This window comes from Loxodonta africana, chromosome 13, assembly GCF_030014295.1.
Source record: "Loxodonta africana isolate mLoxAfr1 chromosome 13, mLoxAfr1.hap2, whole genome shotgun sequence".
Lineage (NCBI taxonomy): Eukaryota > Metazoa > Chordata > Mammalia > Proboscidea > Elephantidae > Loxodonta > Loxodonta africana.
In genome coordinates, this window is record NC_087354.1 from 31122557 (window position 1) to 31138878 (window position 16322).

General features: G+C 40.0%; 1 protein-coding gene across 5 annotated transcripts in view; it reads right to left on the bottom strand.

Moving 5' to 3' along the window:
- Positions 1–16322, bottom strand: part of CRTC3 (CREB regulated transcription coactivator 3) — a 103378-nt gene that overhangs the window by 73308 nt on the left and 13748 nt on the right. The window lies entirely within an intron of this gene.

Sequence of the window (16322 nt, forward strand, 5' to 3'; positions counted from 1 at the left end):
AACAACTTATTTAAGGCAAATTAGAAGGCTGGTATGCCCAGCTTCCAGTGCGTCATTCAAGAGGAGTTTGTACCAGAAACTTGCAACATTTATTGAGCAATAACTGTGTGTGGTGCATTGTTCTAAGCGACTTACATGTACTGTGTTAACTAACCTAAAAAAAATCCTCATAGCAGCTCCATATTAGGTACTACTAGTAGCCACGTCTTACAGATGAGTGAACTGAAATTAAGGACCTTGTCTAAATCCCAGTGCTAGTCAGTGGTGAAACTGGTAATCAGATTCAGTAAACCATGTCTTACAGATGAATGAATGGAGCGACAGAGAGTTTAAGGATCTTGTCTAAGTTCCAGTACTAGTTAGTGGTGAAACTGGTAATCAGATCTACACTCTGACTCCAGGGACTACACTCTTAACCACCATGTTAAGAAACCAAAATGAAGCATGAAAATTTTGTTTACTGTGATGCAACGGATGGCAGGTTGTAGAGATTTAAGGAAGAGACTTACTGATGCTGCTTTATCAAAACAAGGACTTTTGTGGTATTACAGGTGTCTGAGGGACCTATTATGTAGAACCCCCAAGCAGCTTTTAAGATAGTTCTTGTGTGAGATACCTCCACAAACTGAACCTGAAACTGGACAGTCAAGAGAGGAGCATTAGCGAACCATTCAAGGGAGTTTCATTATTCAGACTAAAAGTGGACCTGTAATTCACACAGGTGGTGTCTTGATGCTGCTTTCATTCCCCACTGCTGTAACACACAGATTTTTGAGGACCTGCAGAGCTGGTGGCCTGATATGAGGTCACACAATCTCAGGAGGGAGCCTCCCAGATTTTGACCATATGAATGCTGGGTCTAGCTTCCGTGGCTGCCTTTGGAGTTCACCCCACAGGGGATGTCTGAAATATTCATCATCTGCCTGATCCACGCCTCACAGCTGCAGGGAGGGTGGAATATGCTGAAAGCAAACTCTGCCCACAGAGGACGACGTATGCTTGCCTGATCATTTGGAGCCAAGCCTATGAATTCCAGAACTCTTTTGAAATTTATGATTATGTAGCTAAAATCTGGGAAATGTTTGGGTCTGCTTGTCTCTGAGGAAACACATTCCCTTTCAAGAATCTCCTGAAACCAAAGCTGAAAGCCACCATCAGTGACATAAGCTGGAAGTCAGAATTTAGATTTGTTTTAATGGAATGAATAGCCCACAAAGTTCTGGCGCTCAACAAATATTTATTGACTGAATGAATCGGTATCCTCGTTAACATGATCAACTGCTAACACTGGACCTCTAACTAGATGAATAAAAGATTCCAAAAACATCATCAAAAGACAAATGATAATATGGAAAAAGCCATCTGTAGCACACAGGAAAACATGCACCTCTAAGATTCAATGAATTCCTACAACTTGACAAGAAAAGACAAAAACAAAACCAAAAAAAATGGGTAAAGGATAAAGGATATGAACAGGAAATTCCCAGAAGAGGAAACCTGAATAGCCAATAAATACATGAAAAAACTTTCAACCTCACCAGCAATAAGGAAAATGCATATGAAAATAACATATTCATGATCTCACGTAATTCCTCCAACAAGCCTGAGAGATAGAAATCATTGCCCCTATTTTATAACTGAGGTAACTGAAGCTTGGAGAGGTTTTAACTCAACCAATAATTGGCAGAGGTGGGGGTTAAATGCAGATTTGTCTGATAACAAAATCTGTATTCTTTTTCACATGACACCTTATGTTTGAATATTTGTAGACACAATTGTGTGGTGCCTCAGATCCTTTTGGACAAGTCACTTAACCTCTTTAATTAGACTCAGTTTTCTCATCTGCAAAATAGGAATCACAGAAGTACCATCACATAAGGTTATTGTGAGAAATGGGTAAAATAATGCACATAAAATGCTTGTAACAGTGCTTACCCATGATAAGTACTCGACTATCAGATTCATTCATACAACAAATATTTACTGAACCCCTACCTTGGCTAGTTGCTGTTCTCGACTTTGGAAACACAGCAGTGAACCAAAGCACCCTTGCTCTCATGAGGTTATACTTTAATGGAACAAACAGAACACAAGTAAGATAAGGAAGTAAAAACATATAGTATGTTGGACAGCGTTAAGTGCTAAGGAGAAAAATAAAGCAGAAAAGTAGGAGGATGGATAGAGAAGTAATCTGAGAGGGGGAAGGCCTCATGGATAGGCGACATTTGAATAAAGAGCTAGGGAAGTAAGGGAGTAAGGCACTGATATACTCGGGGAAGAACGTTCCTGGCAGAGGGATGCCGAGGAGGGTTTAAGAAACAGAGAGAAGGCCAGTGTGGCTGGAGTAGAGTGAGGGAGGGAAGAGCAGAGAGGTAATGGGGGGCCCATTTGGGGCACTGAGTGCACCTGGCTTTACAGAATGAGATGAGAAGCCATAGAGGATTTTGAAAGGGGAAGTGATATAACCTGGTTCATCTTTTTAAAAGGATCCCTCGATGGCAGTGTTGAGAATACACTGAAAGAGGAAAGGCCAGAAGCCAGGAGACCAGTCAGAGGACCACTACAAGAATCCCGGCTTAGACCAGGGTAGTCAGATTCTGGATATATTTTAAAAGAAAAGCTAAAGAATTTGCTGAATGATTAGATGTGGGGGGTGAGAGAACGGGAGGAGTTAAGGATGACTCCAAGGTTTTGGTCTGAGCAACTGGAAGAACGGAGTTGCCATTTACTGAGATAAGTGTCCAGAACAGAGGCTTCCTGACTGCAGGCACTGAGAACAATGAGAAATTTAGGGAACTCGAAATCTAAATCAGAAAAGCAAGTGGCTGACATCAGGAAAATGCATTGGTCATTGTATTTCAGGGCAGGACTTCAGTTGTGGGGAGGGAGGCTGATAAAAACAAGGCGTAGTCCCAGATGCAGAGGCCCTGGGATATGAAGAAGGTTGCCATGGGATCCTGGCACCCAGGAACCATACCAGGGTCCAGTTATCAGAGCTGAGGCACACGGCCAGCAATGGTGGCTTGAAGCCAAATCACAGAGTGTGAGATGGCCTCAGTCCTCTGCCTCAGACCAGGCTGGGTCTCAGAGACTGGCGAGAGGTGGGCTAGTCAGCAATTCAGGCAGCCCCAGGAGCCAGAAACCAGACAAATCTGATTCCATCTGCACCAAAGCCGTATCATCAGGACGACAGTGGCATATTACTGATAGGTTCTAAGGCTGCAACAGGCTTGGGAGGGCCTCAAGGCTAGGTCACCACGTGAAAGGTCCAGGCACGTATGAGCCCCTTCAAGATGGGGCACCATTTTATATGTGTCTAAGACCTTTGGGTAGAGTCCCCGGGTGGCGCAAATGCTTAAGCACTCAACTACTAACCAAGAGGTTGGCAATTTGAACCTACCTAGAGGCATCTCTGGAGAAAGGCCTGGTGATCTAGTTTCAAAAGGTCACAGCTTTGAAAACTCTGTGCAGTTCTACCCTGCACACTTGGTGGCACCATGAGTCAGAATCGACTGACAGCAACAGGTTTTTTTTTTTTTTTTTGAGACTTCTGGGAAAACAGCAGGTCCTGGGAAAGGGATGTTGAGGGTGGTAGTTGCCAGAGGAAATAAAAGCAAGGAACAGTATGGGCACCAGAGGGGAGGCAACAGTAGCTACCACCACCACCCCACCCCACTTCAGCAGAGGGAAAGAAAGCAACGTCAAGAGGAATAGTTCTAACAGAGGGGAGAGGAGGTGCTGCCCTTAGAATATGATATTGGGGCTAGTAGTTCTACTTAAAAGTACAAGGTTAAGCAGAGATACCAAAGTAAACTTGTGACTGGTCTAAGCAATGTTAAGTGTGTTCTTAAACTCTCAGGCACTGATTAAATTGTTTTCCACACACTTTCTTTTCTAGTTGGAGTATAAGATATTCCATCAAAGTACAAAGAATTTCCTTTAAAAACTGATACAGGTAAGGGGCAAAACATCTGTTAACAGCTCATTGTTGGATGATTTCATTAATGTATTTATCTCCATATTTTATTACAAGGATATATAATCATTTCATGGTTTATTAAAGAGAGACTAATTCCTTCAGTTGACACTAAAAAAAAATATTCAAATCATTTTCTAGAAATGACAGGTTAACACATACCAAAAACAAAAAACCAAGCCCACTGCCGTCAAGTTGATTCCGACTCACAGTGACCCTATACTATAGAAAAGAGTAGAACTGCCGCATAGGTTTCCAAGGCTATAAATCTTTAGGGAAACAGACCACATCTTTCTCCTACGGAGCGCCTGATGGGTCCGAACCTCCAAACTTTTGGTTTGCAGCTGCGCATTTTAACCACTGCAACACCAGGGCTCCCTGATTAACACATACTACCAAACACTTAGAAAGTAGTAAACCTTTGCAAAGGAGCCCTGGTGGTGTAGTGGTGTAGTGGTTAAACACTTGGCTGCTAACTGAAAGCTTGGTGGTTCGAGCCCACCAGCCACCCTTAGGAGAAAGGTGTTGCAGTCCGCTTCCGTAAAGATTTCAGCCTTAGAAACCCTATGGAGTAGTTCTAGTCTGTCCTATAGGGTCATTACGAGTCGGAATCAACTTGACAGCAATAGGTTTGGTATTTTTTTTGTTTGTTTGCTTTAGACCTTTGCAAATCAGCAATACTGTTAATATGGATATATTTGTAAAAATTCTCGGGTTTTTTTCTTCTGAGAATCATAGACTCTCTGTGCATAGTTGCACACCATAAATTAACTGCTTTTTCCATTTTCATGAAAGTTCTCTATAGCCAAAGAAATAAAGTTTTAAAAATCAGTAGGTATATAAGAGGTATATATAGAGAATCACAAAGCCCCAATAGGACATTTGCTAGGTAGCCTTGGTCATTCACTGGCCAAGGGACTCAACCTTGCATGTTAGCCTCTAGGTCTGTGTGATTAAATTTCGTGCTTCAGTAAATATGCAAACTACTTTCTGTACATCGACAGGAAATGGCGAGAAATATAAGCCAAATTCAGAAAAGAATGTAGAACAAGGGATATCATTGCAGATGTCAAACCAATCTTAGCTGAAAGCAGAGAAAACCGGAAAGACGTTTACCTGTGTTTTATTGCCTACACAAAGGCACTCAACTGTGCGGATCACAACAAATTATGGATAACATTGTGAAGAATGGGAATTCCAGAACACTTAATTGTACTCATGCAGAACCAGTAGGTAGACCAAGAGGCAGTTGTTTGAACAGAACAAGGGGATACTGCGTGGTCTAAAATCAAGAAAGGTATGCATCTGGGTTGTATCGTTTCACCATATTTATTCAATCTGTATGCTGAGCAAATAATCCGAGAAGCTGGACTATGTGAAGGAGAACGTGGCATCAGGATTAGAGGAAAACAGTAACAGCCTGCAATATGCAGATGACACAACCTTGTTTGCTGAAAGTGAAGAGTACTTGAAGCACTTGTTGATGAAGATCAAAGACTACAGCCTTCAGTATGGATTACACATCAACATAAAGGAAACAAAAATCCTCACAACTGGACCAATAAGCAACATCATGATAAATGGAGAAAAGACTGACGTTGTCAAGGATTTCATTTCCCTTGGATCCACAATCAACACCCATGGAAGCAGCAGTCAAGAAATCAAAGGACACGATGCATTGGGCAAATCTACTGCAAAAGACCTCTTTAAAGTGTTAAAAAGCAAACATGTCACTTTGAGAACTAAGGTGCACCTGACCTGAGCCATGGTGTTTACAATCGCCTCAAATGCATGTGAAAGCTAGACAACGAATAAGGAAAACCAAAGAAGCATTGATGCTTTTGAATTACGATGTTGGTAAAGAATATTGGAATATGGACTGCCAGAAGAACGAACAAGTCTGTCTTGGAAGAAATACAGCCAGAATGCTCCTTGGAAACAAGGATGGCGAGACTTCATCTCACATACTTCGGACATGTTTTCGGGAGGGACCAGTCCCTGGAGAAGGACATCATGCTTGGTAAAGTAGAGTGTCAGTGAAAAAGAGAAAGACCCTTGATGAGATGGATTGACACAGTGGCTGTAACAATGGACTCAAGCATAACAGCAATTGTGAGGGTGGTGCAGGACTGGGCAGTGTTTTGTTTTGTTGTACGTAGGATCGCTATCAATCAGAACTGACTTGATGGCACCTATCAACAATGACGACTTTCTGTCATGAACTTTGGAGCCATTCTTTAGTCAAAAGATGGAATGTTAAATTGGCAAAGGCTAAGGATCTCCTGTAGTCAAGACACTTAATATCCAAATCAGTGTTAAAATTTTCTTAGGTTAAATATCTTTGTCAAAAAGCAATGAAGTCCTATGTATTAGTTCCTTTGCAAATACTTCTACCCTTTGAATAATTCTAATTGTAGAAATCTAGGTTCGGAAACACAGATAAATCATACACAAAGGTGTTTGTTACTATGTTATTTGTAATAAAGAAAAATTGGGTTCAACCAAAATGTCCAACAATAGGGAAGTGGTTGTGCATTATAAGAATATTTAATGAAATACTATTTAGCTATTAAAATTATACTTATAAAGCAACTCAGCTTCTAAAATTATACTTATAAAGTAAAAATATGGGGAAATAATTATAATGGCTTACATGGAAAAAATAAACAGGATATAAATGTGGAGAATACTCCTCCCCTGGATAAAAGATGCATGAAAAATAACTAAAATGAAACATTAAACAGGCAATTTCTAGGTGATGAAATACAGCTAATTTTTTTCTGTTCCTTTTTAACTCTTACATATTTTCCAAATTTTATACAATGAGCATGTATTACTTTTATTAAAAAAAGAATTAAGAATCAAGCTATAAACAGATGCAATATATTACTTTTCCTGAATGTAAAGTTTAAAAATGGAAACTAAAAAAGAAAAAGAATACTAAAGTCAATCTTTTCCTACTACAGGTACTGGTACTCACCCTATCATACTTGATTGATTATAAGCTTCTTAAATGGGCCTCTCTCAACTATATTTATAAACCAAATAATACCTTACTCGTAACAGGTGCTCAATAAATATTTAGTGAATAAATTCAGGGCAAGTTACAGTAGCTGTTTAATGTAATAGAAAAGTGATTTTAACAAATGCTTTCCTGATATCTATCTGTGTTTGGTCAGGATAAGAATGGCTGGGCCCTGGGCACTATGGAGCTTTGGTCTGGCAATCAGTAGGAAGAGAGGTTTGCCACATGGCAGAGTGTGAATAGTACCCTCTGTAGCAGAAATGACAGCACCCTAAGGCTGGCAATTCTCAAACTGGTTTCCTGCTCCCAAGCAAAACCCTGGACTTTCACACGTGGGACCTGTGTTCCAACAGGTGTACCGGGGGATGCCCATCCTGGGAGCACAGGACTGTCTCCTCCAGGTACGCTTCTACTTCTCAAAACGCAAGTGGAGAGTAATAGTGTTATGGTGGGGATAACCTTGATTTCACTATTATTTTTTAAAAAACAATTCTCAAGCATTGGCACCTTATTAATAAGAATAAATTACTTGTGACATAACTCACAGCCAAGATCAACACTCCAATGTGGGCAAGATCTTCTGAGAGCTGCTATAGTAATAACAACACAGCAACAAGTATTTGCTGTACCAGACTCTGTGCTCAGCGCTTCACATGTATTATCCCATTTCATCTTCACAATAACTCTGTGAAGTATTATTGTTACTGTTAGATGTCATCAAGTCACTTCCCACTCATAGCAACCCTATGTACAACAGAACAAAACACTACCTGGTCCTGTGTCATCCTCACAATCGTTGCTATGTTTAAGCCCACTGTTGTAGCCACTGTGTCAATCCATCTCATCAAGGGTCTTCCTCTTTTTCACTGACCCTCTACTAAGCATGATGTCCTTCTCCAGGGACCAGTCCCTCCTGAAAACATGTCCAAAGTACATGAGATAAAGTGTCACCATCCTCACTTCCAAGGAGCACTTTGGCTGTATTTCTTCCAAGACAGACTTGTTCGTTCTTCTGGCAGTCCATATTCCAATATTCTTCACCAACATCATAATTCAAAGCCATCAATACTTCTTTGGTCTTCTTTATTCATTGTCCAGCTTTTGCATGCATATGAGGTGATTGTAAACACCACGGCTCAGGTCAGGTGCACCTTAGTTCTCAAAGTGACATCTTTGCTTTTTAATGCTTTAAAGAGGTCTTTTGCAGTAGATTTGCCCAGTGCAATGTGCCCTTTGCTTTCTTGACTGCAGCTTCCATGGGCATTGATTGTGGATCCAAGTCAAACGAAATCCCTGATAACTTCAACCTTTTCTCTATCCATCATAATGTTGCTTATTGGCCCAGTTGTGAGGATTTTTTTTTTTATATATATATTGAGGTATAATCCCTACTAACGGCTGTGGTCTTTGATCTTCATCAGTAAGTGCTTCAAGACCTCTTCCTTTCAGCAAGCAAGGTTGTGTCATCTGTATATCGCAGGTTGTTAATAAGTTTTCCTCCAATCCTGGTGCCACATTCTTCTTCATATAGTCCAGGTTCTCAGATTATTTGCTGAGCATACGAGGTACAATTTTCTATTAACACCTCTATTTTACAAATGCAGAAACAGTCTTAGATAGGACACCCAGCTGGTAAGCAGCAGAGACAGAACTCAAACCCAGGCTGACACCAAAGACTGTGCTTAGTGGTGGTGGTGGTGGTAAAAGTAATAATAGTGATGGTGGCGGGGGTAGTAGTAACAATAATAAGAGCAAACACCTATAAAGTGCTTATCCTGGACACTATTCTAAAGGTACGATATGCAATAACTCATTTATTCCTCCCAACAAAACCCTGATATTGGCATTACTAATATCCTCATTTTACAGGTAAAGAAACTGAGGTGCAGAGATGTTAAGTCATTTGCCCAAAGTCACACAGCTAGAAAGTGGCAGAGGCTAGATTTGAATTCAGAGTCTGAGCTTTTAGCCAGCATACTACATAGCCTCTGTACTGCCCTAAAACTTTAAAGTTAAATTGTATGTTTTCACCTTAGTCCTTGTGGTATTTCTTTTTAAATAGTCCACTGGTTTTATCCAATGGATAGACTTCTCAGGAGAAGTTCCCATCTCTTCCAACTTTTCTGGCATAAGTGTTCTAAATTAATGGAATCCAGTTCAGTCTTTAAAGAACTTCTGTGGAGTTATATTTTAGAGACCTCAACTATCCATGCTATCCCAGACTCTCCACTGCATGAACAACTGGGAGCACGTGAAAGGCAGAATGAAAGTGGCAATATTCCAGTTCTCTTGCTCAAGTTCTCATGGATACAGATGTTCCTAATTCAGTGTATGGGCCCAATCTTTCCTTACCCTTTCTATAATTTCAAACAAAGATCTTTACTCCTGACTACTAGAATTCACAAGTTGTCTACTACCTTCTCTCATTCTATAAGTCTTCTTTTGAACATGTATAGTCAGATAAAAAAGAAAGGCAAAAAGTATTATCGAATCTGTATTTAAAAACATGACAACCATATTCTTGGTCACAATTCCTATTTGGGGACAGATGCACATTCCAAAGCTATTAAGTAACTCCCTAACTTTCCGTGCTTCTCACTATTTCCTTAGGCAGAAGAACATGCTGCTGGAAGTCAAAATCAAAGGGACACCAGCAAGCAAACCAAACACAGAGATGGTAAGAAAACCCAGTTGCACAGTGTGTATGTAGTTTGGGAGTTATGGACTCCTAAACAGAATTCAGGGAGCAAGAAACTCTCATTCTCCGAGCAAGAAGCTAAGACACAATGTAAAAATGATGGTATTAGTAATCAGTGAAAATCTTTCCTGGAAATAACTCATGCTAAAATAATTTGTAAATGTGGTCTCCTAAATATCACGCAGAAACTGGAGGCCACTGTCCTATCTCATTATATCTAATAGTATTTGGAGAAAACGGTATTGTTTCAGGGCTGGCAGAGAGCATACTGTACCCAAGAACAAGGCTGCCTAAGGTTTATGGCCTTGGGAACAAAATTCCCTCTTACTTTTAAGTTATGAGCAGATGACTCTGCCACAAAAGCCACAGGCTATGACGAATGAGCACACATAAACAGAATTTAGTTAGTGGCTTGGGAAGGAATCAGTTATCTTTACACCATACTTCCCTTAACTCACTCCAGCTCCCAAATCCCTTGGTCAACACTCCATTCTCCCATTCTCTCCATGACTCCCTTTCTCTCAGTTTAACCTATGGGTGATTATTATCATCCCTATTTAACATACAAAAAACTGGCTTAGAGAGGTTCAGCAATTCCCAAGGTCACAGAACAAAAGAGTGGCAGAGCCAGGACTCAAACTTGGGTTTATGTGACTCCCGGCCCAGACTCTTCCTCCTACCATAACCTCACCCTGGGCAGTATTTAGAGGAAGAGAGACTTAGGGCAAGTTCACCCAGCTAGTCACTGCCAAAACTCCAGGACCCAAAAAACAAGATGAGCAGTGGGTCAGGAAATAGGCGGGAGCTGGGAGCTGAAGACAGAACAATGGGAATAATTCCTAAAGACCGTTAGGTGGCACAAGAAGCTACTGTGAGGTTGCCATGGAGATTCTCTGATCTGTTACTCAAGACATAGCCATCCTGGAATAGTTCCTAAGATTCCAAGGCCATTTGTGGCTTGAGGCAGAGCAGGTCTTCTTCAGTGAGGGGCAGGGGTTGGATGCAGGCTGCCCAGGCCTCAGATTCTGGACATGAAGCTGATAATGTTAAACAAGGATTAACTGGGCCACGATCTTCTTGCCATGTAGGCGATGACTTATTCATTTCTACATCTCCTGTGCCTACCACAGCATCTGCCACCATAGTAGATACTCAAAAAATATTTGCTGAATTAACTAGTTTATTTATTAATCAATTAATGAGAAGGGAAGAAACGCAGCAAACCTCTCGTGAGGAAGGACGCAGGAGAACATAAAGCCCTCAGAGTCCATCAGCTGGTTTAGATGGCTACCTAATTTGTGCATGTGCCCTAATTCAAGGACGAGGCCTGCCACACAGCTTTGCAGAGTGACTGCCACCTTTTGCTGTCTGAAATTCCACTGACTAGAGATTTGATTTGGCAAGTATCCTCTTTTAAAACCTATGTAACCCCAGAATAGTTAAATAGAGGCTAAAAGTTTTCGATATGAAATTTAATCAGGTCGCTTTCCTTATAACTCAAATAAGCACTTAGCTGAGAGGTAGAAGTTTGATTGGCTGATGAAGGAAAGGAGGGAAGGAAAGGGCATCTGAAAACCCTGGGCTTTGAGGGGAAGCTGAGGACTTAATGTAGCGCCGTGATGGGGCGCTTGAGTGTAGCATTGTAGTGCGGACTGTCTGGGACAGGGCTGTCCAATATGGCAGCCCCCAGACACACCCTAACATTATTTGTACTAATAACTGACGTTTGCTTAGTATTTTGCAGCTTCCAAAGATCTTCTGCATTTACTAGGTCTTATAACAACCCTATCAAATAATCGGAAACCCCAGTTGCATAGTAGTTAAGTGCTACCTACAGCTGCTAACCAAAACGTCACAGTTTGAATCCACCAGGTGTTCCTTGGAAACTCTACGGGGCAGTTCTACCCTGTCCTATAGGGTTGCTATCAGTCGGAATCAACTCAAGGCAACGGATTTGGTCGGTTTTGGTTTATCAAGTAATTACTGCTATTACCATTTACAGATGAGGTTCAGAGTTCTGAGGTTTGCCTAAGGAGGCTCAATGGGAAAGTGGTCTGTAGCCACTCAGGTGGTTTAACTCCAAAGCTGCCCACAAGGCATGTAGAAACCTCAGCTCTTGTTTTTGGAAAAAGGACATACAAGATGGAAGGGTGCCTTATTCATCTCATCATTCTGCCCTACACAATCTCTGAGAATACTCAATGAGAATCAGTCTCTCTAGGTTCATTACATACACTTTTCACCTACTTGGAATTTAGCTCCTTGACAGTAGGCGTCTTTCCTGTACTGTGGGGCAGGCAGGTCTCAGTCCAACGAAACCTGCTTCTGCTTCCCGATCCCCCTCTCTGGCCCTCACATGAAGAGGACAGGGACCTGGGGTAGCTCTGAGGAGTGAGCGACAGTGGGAAGTGAAAGTGCTTTATATTCTGCATGGTGGTACCTAGGTGCTTATGATATCGCTTTAAGATTCTGAAGTGTGGTTCTCGAGATTCAGCCCACAAACAGACGTACATGACTGTATTTTCTGCTTGAGGACAGAAAGGATCTCAAAGGCTGCTAAAAGGCTGCTTGAGGATTAAGGGAGCAATAGCAAGCCTATCGAACCTTGTGCCAAGTTACTCAAACATTCTACAATCTTCCTAGCAATATGTATATTTAACAGATTCAGAAAACCAGGTAGAGGGTTATAAGAGAAATGATTTATTGATACTTAATACACTTACAAATGTAAACCATCTTAGACCAAGAGTTTTTAACATGAGATCAAATACATGCAAAAATGGGCACAATGTGTTTGAAATTTTTCCTAATAAAAAACATTCTTTTAAAGAAGTGAATGAGTGTGTGTGTACATATTTTTCTCGACAGGGATTCATAGCTTCCATCAGATTTTCAAAGCGAAGGCAATCAATCATCTTTTTATTATCGCTCATTTTTTATACAGTTATAAATTTCTTAAGTAAACAAATACTTTATATACTGATATATACATACATATATACACTTAACTAAGCTTAACCTGTTGCAACTGAGTTGATGCTGACTCACGGCAACCCTGCAGGACAGAAGGAAATGCCCCATAGGGTTCCCAAGGATCAGCTGGTGGATTCCAACAGTTGACCTTTTGGTTAGCAACTGTAGCTTGCCATAGCTTTTGACCACTGTGCCACCAGGGCTCCCACATATATACAAAATGTGATTTTTGTCCCCCTTTTAGGTATTCTAAATGGCCAATGATAGTATCTAATAGTTTTTGAAAAGGATTAAAAATTGTTTTTCAAGTGGTTGGATTTTTTTTATTTAAATTGATAGATGATCACAATTTTATCACATTATATTTAGGTTTAATTTCTCCCTTTTTAATTTACTGAGAATTTCTTTGGCCTAGTATATGATTGGAGCCGTGGTGGCATAGGGGTTAAGAGCTCCTTGGAAACCCTATGGGGCAGTTCTACTCTTTCCTATAGGGTTGCTATGAGTTGGAACTGACTCAACGGCAGCAGGTTTTAGTTTAGTATATGATTAGTACACTATATACACATACACACTATAGATACAAAAGATTTGATATATGTGTGTGTATATATATATCAACAATAACGAAGCAATTAAATAAACTGCAAAATACCCATATGATAGAATATCATGTAGTCACTAGAAATGCTTTTGAAGACTACTTAAAAAAGATACAAAACTATACATGCAGTATAATGTTGGTTTTGTTAAAAATATTGTTTTATGTATTTTTGTATAATAAGCATGCGTCGCTTTTATAATCAGGAAAAAAAATTTTCTACAAATAGTTAAAAAGGTATTTTACATTTGTTGAGAATAAATTTTGGTACATAGTAATTCTAATTTGTTACTGGCATCACTCTCCCTTATCTGTATTTGGAATATTGGATCAGTTACCACCGTGAACTAAAAATCTCCTATGGTTGTGCTATTGTCACATTCTCCTCATTTTCAGATGAGTGTTTGCTTTTTTGCAATTTGTTGCCATGTTGTTTTATCACAAAGATGTCAAAGTATGCTACGGCAATTATCAAATACATCTACCAACCCCAAACAGCTTTTGTGAAGGTTAAATAATCTAGGTAGAGAATTTAACATGGTGTCTTGCTATCATTAGCTGTAGTATTTTGAGATTAATATTGCTACTTACATTTTGTTTGAATTTACCTGATGTATCTTTTGCTGACCATTTTGCTTTGTTTTGTTTTAAGAACCTTATGAAAATTTGAAAGGAAAGACAACAAAGGAAAGCACTGACATTGAGGTAGGAATCAAAGACTTGGTTTTACGTTCTGATTCTCTTAAATACTTGCTATGCAAAGTCTGGCCTCATACCTACTCATACTAGTAGCGGGACTCAGAAAATCACCCTTGTGGATCTAGTGCTATAAGCCTTCACTACATTGAGACAAAACTTTCTCCCTTTGGTCACCAGACTGGCCCCTACATTAGTTAAAATTTTTAGACCCTCAGGTATAAACAAGATGATGTAATTTTATTAAAATGCAGTAGTCAGAAATGCAAAAAGTGTGATTAGTTTTTAGAGACATAATGTGAAAGGACTAGGTGGGTTATATGAATGCTATGAAAGGCTACAACAAAACCCAGATAGCCCTAAACAGAGAGAAACTCTCTGCCTGACAATCAGGCCACACCGCCAGTTGGTGCTCAGCTGTTACGCAGGCTGGAACATGCTAGCACAAGAGTTATCCTCAGAGGAGAGGATAATGTCCACTTCCTCCTCTCTGCCTTCACTGCACATGTGCCAGGCCCTGCCTAAAGATATGAGGGCTCTAACCCTAACCAAGGAGCCCTGGTGGCACAGTGGTTACAGCCCTCAGTTGCTAACCGAAAGGTAGGCAGTTCGAACCCACCAGCCCCTCAGCAGAAGAAAGATGTGGCAGTCTGCTTCTGTAAAGATTTATAGCCTTGGAAACCCTATGGGGAAGTTCTGTTCTGTTCCATAGGGTCTCTATGAGTCGGAATTGACTCAATGCCAGTGAGTTTCGTTTGGATTTTTAACCCTAACCACCCCTTGACTAATGATCCACTCCCTACTAAGGATTATCAGAAGGCAGCCTGAAAACCTTGCTTTTGTTTACTCATCTGATAAGTTTGTGTTCTCTGTACAAGGGCCCATTAGGTTAAAGGAAAAGAATGTGCTTTTAAATCCTCCGTTAGAATAGAAAATTGGTCTTTAACCATATTAAAACGTACTATGCTTTACCACCAATGTTATGGTAAGGATCAAGTAAAATAATAGATGTGAAAGCATTTTGTAAATTCCAAACCAATTTGTAAACACAAAAGGAAGATTGTGTATAAACAAGTAATTATAAGCAACTTGAGTAATAATCTGTGCTTCTGTACCACACGCATGCACGGGTTGAAATACTCAATGTTATTCGCTTGTCAACTCTCCCCAGGCTGATCTACAGATTCAGTGCAATCCCAGTAGGCTTTTTTTTTGTGGAAATGGACACAAACTGGAACTAGAATAAGCAAAACAGCTTTGCAAAAGAATAAAATTGGAGGACTCTTCCTACCTGATTCCAAGCCTTCCTATAAAGGTACAGTAATAAAGACAGTGTGGTATTGGCAAAATGACAAACACATGGACCAGTGGAACAGAAAAGTCAGTCCAGAAACAGACCCACATACATAGTAAAACCTGCGAAAGCCGGAAACTGTGTAAGGCAGGAACCTGTCAGAGAAGGAAAACCCAAATATTTTCCACTAAAACAAGCAATAGAAAAGTGGTAATGCTGCACCCTGTCAAAGGCAGAAAACTTGAGAGACCCAGAAAAACAAGGCAGTCCCATCAAGTTCCAGCTCTCACAGGTTTCAGTGTATATGGTCAGTTTATTTTCAACAAAGGTGCCAAGGCAATTCAATTGGGAAAGTCTTTTCAGCAAGTGGTGCTGAGGCAACTAGGCATCTATCTGCAAAAAAAAAAAAAAAGTAAGCCTTTGCACAAGTAAAAAAATTAATTCAAACTTACCTAAGAACAAAACCTACAAAACTATAAAATTTCTACAAGGGTGTATAGAAGAAAAGTCTTTGATACATTGAGTGAGGCAAGAGTTAGTTCTTAGGTGAGACACGAAAAGCACAAATTATAAAATAAAAAATTGATAAATTGAACTTCATCAAAATTAAAAATCTCTGCTCTTCAAAAGACTGTTAATAAAAAGACAAGTCACAGACCAGGAAAAAAACACCTGCAAAGTACATATCTAATAAAGATCTGGTATCTAAAATATATAAAGAACTCTCACAACTCAGAAAATGAAACTTTAAAACTGGGCAAAAGTCTGAACAGGCGCTTCACCAAAGAAGATACAATGTTAGCAAATAAACATAAGAAGAGATGTTGAACATTGTTAGTCATTAGGAAAATGCAAATTAAAACTACAGTGAGATACCACTACACCCGCACTAGAATGATCGAAATTTTTACAACTGAAATACCAAGTGGTAGTGAGAATGCAGAACCACTTGAACTCTTGTACCTTGTTGCCAGGAATGTGAAATAGTACAGCCACATTGGAAAACAATTTGGCGGTTTCCTATAAAGTTAAACATATACTTATTACATGATTCAGCAA